The sequence below is a fragment of the Amblyraja radiata genome, chromosome 8 (genome assembly GCF_010909765.2).
Source record: "Amblyraja radiata isolate CabotCenter1 chromosome 8, sAmbRad1.1.pri, whole genome shotgun sequence".
NCBI classification, from domain to species: Eukaryota; Metazoa; Chordata; class Chondrichthyes; order Rajiformes; family Rajidae; genus Amblyraja; species Amblyraja radiata.
In genome coordinates, this window is record NC_045963.1 from 57356378 (window position 1) to 57362377 (window position 6000).

Genomic DNA, 6000 nt, shown 5'->3' on the forward strand with positions numbered 1-6000 from the left:
CCCACTTTCATGACCTAAATCGGGACCTCTGACAACCTTAAACGACCTAAAAAAAAAATCGAGGTCGCAGTAGCCTACGACCTTCCACGACTATGTGTACGACCTTCCATGACTATGTCTACGACCTCCTTTGACTATGTTGAAGACTGGCTTAGACCATGTATGTTTTACTGCTGTTTGCAGTAGCCATTTTGCTTCAGGTCCTTTTAAGAAAGGCAGAAGGGGAAAAGCAAGGGTGAAGAGGAAGCACAAGAAGAGGTCTCAATGGGTGCATGGAGATGATGTGATTGACTGTCCCAGTACACCAGATGACTGGAAGAGAGTGGCGTTGGACTTTGACAAAAGATGGAACTTTAAGCACACATGTGGGGCAGTGGATGGCAAGCATGCCATTCTTGCCCCTGTCCCTGTACCCTTCATTTTCCTTTTCGTTCAGGATGGCATTCTGCTGGAACCATTTCTCAAGGTCCCCCTCATGCTTTCTGGTGAAGGTGTAGGGCATAACCTTCCTCCAGCTCTCCCTCACCACCAATGGGGTATCTGCCTCTGATGCTGTGTCAGACACAGGAGAAAGGGCTGCTATGCTGCCTTCAAATGAGGCAGTGAAGGATGGGGTGGTGGTGGGGACATATACTACCACCCTGGTCTCCTCCTCCAGGGGTCTCTCATGCAGGGCTACCTCCTACTATACTATCACCTCCTGTGGCATCACCTCCTGCCACTCCTCCTCCTGGGTGGGCAACACCTGCTTGGCAGGTTTTTTTTAGGGTTGTGCCATCCCCCTGCGCTGCTGCCTTTTTGGTGCCATCTCTAAAAGTCTCCTCTCCAAAAAACTCTCCAGCTATGAATGAACATGCCTTGGAGTGAAAGAGGTGACGTTCTGCTGTTTAAATAACCTTTTTTTTCTACTGCCCTTTTTTTCACCCCGACTGCCTCCGACCACCTCCGACTACTTACGACTAGCATCACGACCTACCTACTACCTACCTACGACCAACCTACGAGTAAAAAGTATCGATTTTTTCCATACCGACTTTTTTTTTATTCGTGGACATTTTTTATCAAGCTAGAAAAAACGCTGCAACCTACTTGATGCCACGAGTACGAGCATGAGGAAGACCTCCTACGACCTCGTGGCAACCATGCTGAGAGTATGAGTCAAGAGCAAACTTGGCAGAGGTCGTGAATTAGGTCGTGAAAGTGGGACAGGGGCTTTACAGCGCCAGAGACCCAGGATCGATCGTGACCATGGGCACTGTTTGTACGTTCTCCCTGTGACCGCGTGGGTTTTCTCTGGGTGCTCTGGTTTCCTCCCACACTCCAAAGACATACAGGTTTGTAGGTTAAATTACTTGTTGTGTGACAGTTCCTTGTGTGTAGAATGGTGCCAATGTTGGTGTGATGCTGGTTGGGATGGACTTGGTGGGCTGAAGGGCCTGTATCCACACTGTAACTCTAAAGTCTAAAGTAAAGTCTAAAGACTAGATCTAGAGGGTGAGAAAGAGGAAAGATGGCTGGTGTGTAGAAGTGCAGGGGAAGTGAAGGAGCGGTGGATGGGTGGAACCACATATGGTAGCAATGTTACAAAATTTTGAGATTTTAAAAATCAAATCTGTAATTTATCCCATCAGATAAAGCATAAAAATAAGTTTAATTTGACACCTAATTCACTTTCATATCTCAAGTATTTAAAAAGTTATGGCCATTTTCATACTCGGAAATGAGCATCTTGTTCCCTATTGATTTTCTATGGACATAACAAAAAAGCTGTGATCGTGAACAGTCAAAAGCCCATAACTTTCTTAAAAATTAAGAGAACTGAATGAAATTTTCAGTTATCATAGATTGAAGCATTCTGAAACAAACATAAAATAATCTTACTTGGATGACCTGAAATTAAAGCATATGATTAGTTAGTTACCTAATTGTAGCTAATTTCAGACTTCAATTACTAGATCTAAACATCTATCCATTTCTTAATAAATGATTAACATTTTTAAATAGCCTAAATGTCCAAATAATATTCACAAATAATTCACAATAAAACATGATTTTTAAATCTCATTTACATTAATTTATAGACCAAATGGAAGGAATTTAGTGTTCAATTGCTGTAAATAAATGCCCATTTAAATCAGCTTTCCAGTGGGATCCTGTGAACGCGCTGGTTTAGAACGTTCACATTGCGGTAGATTTGTGCCCTCAAATGCCCAGAAAAATACTGCGGGATATAATGGGCCCGAAATTGAGCTACTCGCAATATTAAACTTTGTATAAAGGGATCTTTAGAAGCCCTTTTTAATGTAAAAATATACAGTCTAACTTCAATTATTTGCTTTATGAGACCTTGCGGTTGCTGGCGGTCGCAGGTTTAGAGATGGATTTTTAAACTACTATAACTATTATACGAGGCCTTTAAAACTAATAATAGCTTTTGCGACGGGGTCTTCCAGCGATTTTTCGTTAATAATTAACTAGGCTGAACATCTTCGATTTGAACAGCCTAGAGAAAATCGCGTTTTAAACCCGCCCCCCTCTAAACGGCGCCAAAATCGCGCACACCGCAGCGGCAGATTTTCAACGACGCTTCAGGTAGGCTTTGCAACATACCTACATATGGGGGTTGGAATACAAGGAAGATGGAGCTGGATGGGGAGCCCCTTCATCCAATGACCTAAACAGCTCTTCCAGGTCGGGCTGAGATTCACCTCTGTATTGGCGAGACCCAGTGAGGATTAGGCAACCATTTTGCAGAGCAAGTGCCCTTTGTCTACAGTGGCAGTCTGGAGCTGATGGTTGAAAGCTATTTCAACTCCCCTTCACATTCCCACACAGGCCTATCTGTCCCCGGCTGACTCCATTGCCACGGTGAGACCAAAAGCAAACTAGAAAAACAGCACCCCATCGGAAGAAGGCTCCCGACACGAAACGTCACCCATCCATTGTCTCCAGCGATGTTGAGTATCTCGCTGGTATTCGCTGAGTATTTCCAGCACTTTGTGTCCTTTTTGTAAACCGACATCTGCAGTTCCTTGTTTCAAGCAGCCTATATTTCACTTTCATAGCTTACAGCCCAACAGTATGAACATTAAATCATGGATTCAAAGTCTGTCCAACTCTTCTGTGCCATCCAAGTGACCTATCTGAGCAAGTTCCATACAGGCCTGCATTTTGCCTGTATCCCTCTAATCCATTCCTATCCATATACCCGATTAAAGGATTCAGTAAATATCCAGCTCAAAAGAACTTTGTCTCGTCCAGAGGATCAGGAATCCACTTCTTGAAGCTTTCCAGATTTAGGCTTAAATAATTCTTACGTAAATCTAAGGAACTGTAGATGCTGGTTTGAACCGAAGTTAGACACGAAAAGCTGGAGTAACTCAGCGGGACAGGCAGCATCTCTAGACAGAAGGAATGGGTGACGTTTCAGATCTGGCCTGAAGAAGGGTCTCTACTGTCCCAGACAGTGGAGGGGGAAAGAATATGTTTGTAGAAGTTAGCTAAAATTCATCCAAGTCTTTTACATAAAAAGACATACAAGTCAGAACTACTGCACTGTACCAAGTGACACACCACCCAAACACCAGAGGCGCCGCACGATTGGCAGCCCCGCCAACAGTCTGTCTGGTCCCCCTCTACATTGGGGACCTGGGGTGGAGGGTATTGCACCGAGGTGTTCCCTGCAACCTGTTTCTCTCGCGGTTCACAGACTCGCCAGCCGCCTGCCACTTTTGCGGGCTGGAAGAGTCTGTGTACCACGTGTACATGGAGTGCGTGAGGCTGCAGCCACTGTTTGAATATCTAAAGGGGCTGCTCCTTGCCTTCTGGCTGCATTTTTCACCCACCATCCTCATCTTTGGACACCCTGTGCGTAGGGGAGAGGGTAGGGCTGAAGATGTCCTGGTTGGGTTGCTCCTGGGCCTGGCCAAGCTGGCCATCCGCGAGTCACGGCGCCAGACTGTGGAGGGCTCTACCCGAGCCAGCTGCCTGCCCCTTTTCCGGGGATACGTCCGTGCCCGGGTGCGGATGGAAAGGGAATACGCCCTGTCTACGGGCACCCTGAGGGAGTTCCGGGACCGCTGGGCACCGAGGGGGGTTGAATGTATCCTTGACAAGGATTGCAATATAATTGTTTAGCAGTTGCTGAGCATATTTGTTCGTCTTGTATTATGGTGGTGTTTTGTTTTATTGTAGTGTCAATACTATTTTAATATTTGAATAAATATTTTTGATTTAAAAAAAAAAAAAAAAAAAAGAAAAAAAAAAGTCTGTCTGCTTTTGTTGTCTTTTTAAAAATCTTTTATGTGTGTTAAAATTTGTGTAAATGTTCTCCGGTTTGTTTTATGAGGGGGGAGCGGGAAACTTATTCTCAGTTTCTTACCTTCCCGGAGATGCGATTGTTTTCCGGATCGCGTCTCTGGTCGCTCTGAGGCCTCCTCGGATTGACTTGTGCCCTACCACGAGGTGTGGACTTAACATCGGAGCTGATCCCATGCCTGGGATCACTCCAACTGCGGCCTGCGGACTTACCATCAAGAGCTCGCAGTCTCGGGAGAGGCTAGTCGGGAGCTCAACCAGCCCCGACCCTGGGTCCGATCACCGGCACAAGGGAGCTGAAATCCTCCCGATGCAGGAGCTGATCGTCCCGATGCGGAGGGCCAAAACGCCGCCGGCTATGGGAGTAAGATCATCCCGTCAATGGAGGGCTCAAGGTCCCCGACCGCAGGAGAGCATTGAAGGGAAGAGATTTTAACTTTTTTTCACCACAGTGAGGAATGTGGAGGTGTCACTGTGGTGGATGTTTATGTTAAAATGTGTTTTGTGTGTTCCGTTGCTTTTTATTTGTATGACTGACTTGGCAAATGAAATTCCTCGTATGTTGCAAAACATACCTGGCTAATAAAGTATGATTGTGATTATACCGTGCCAGCCAGAAGACCCAGTTCTGCCTAACCTGTGACTCTTGTTCTCCAACCAGTCTTCTGTCATCATTAAATGAGCTCCACCATCATGAGCTTTATTTTCTGCAATGATATTTAATGAGGCATCTTAGCAAATGCCTCCTGGCAAATGGTGGATAGCAACACATTCATTATAAGTGTTCAGTGTTTATCGGTTTTTGTTTTTAGTTTTAGAGATACAGCGCGGAAACAGGCCCACTGAGTCAACACCGCCCAGCGATCCACGCACATTAACGCTATCCTACACACACACACACACACACACACACACACACACACACACACACACTAGGAACAAGTTTCACTTAAATACCAAGCCAATTAACCTACTAACCTGTACGTCTTTGGAGTGTGGGAGGAAACGGAAGATTTCAGAGAAAACCCACGCGGCCCCAGGGAGAACATACAAACTCCTTACTGACGGTACCCGTAATCAGGATCGAATGTGAGTTTCCGATGCTGTAAGGCAGCAACTCTACCGCTGTGCCACCATGCCACCCGGTCTTTTGGCCCTTTGTGTTCATGTGGCCTATCATGCACTCATTGACATTGATTTACACAAATCGCATTTCATTTTATTCTGACTGCATACTCATTACCTTTGCCCATTCACCTACACACCATGGACACTTTTCAATAGACAACAAACTAATCAACTTACACGCCTTTCGGATGTGGGTGGAAACTGGGGAGCACCCGGATGAAACGGGGCCACTGTGCAAACTCCACACAGACAGCACCCAAGGCCAAGATTGAACCTTGGCCACTGGATATATGAGCAGCAGTTTTACTAGCTACTCCACTGTGCTACGATTTACAGGAAGCCAGCTCCTTCAGTGCCACATTCAAGGCACTACCCCTGCTGGTTGAGCTTTGAGCTTGCATAAAAACAGGCCCTCCGCATTCGGACCAGATAAATCTGTGCACAGAATCATTCTGTGAAGTGAGCATGTGCCATAAGGTCAGATGCAATAGTAAAATTCTGTCAATCCAGCACCTTAGCTAATTTGGTGGAGCTAGAACATGCAGAATTTCCAGA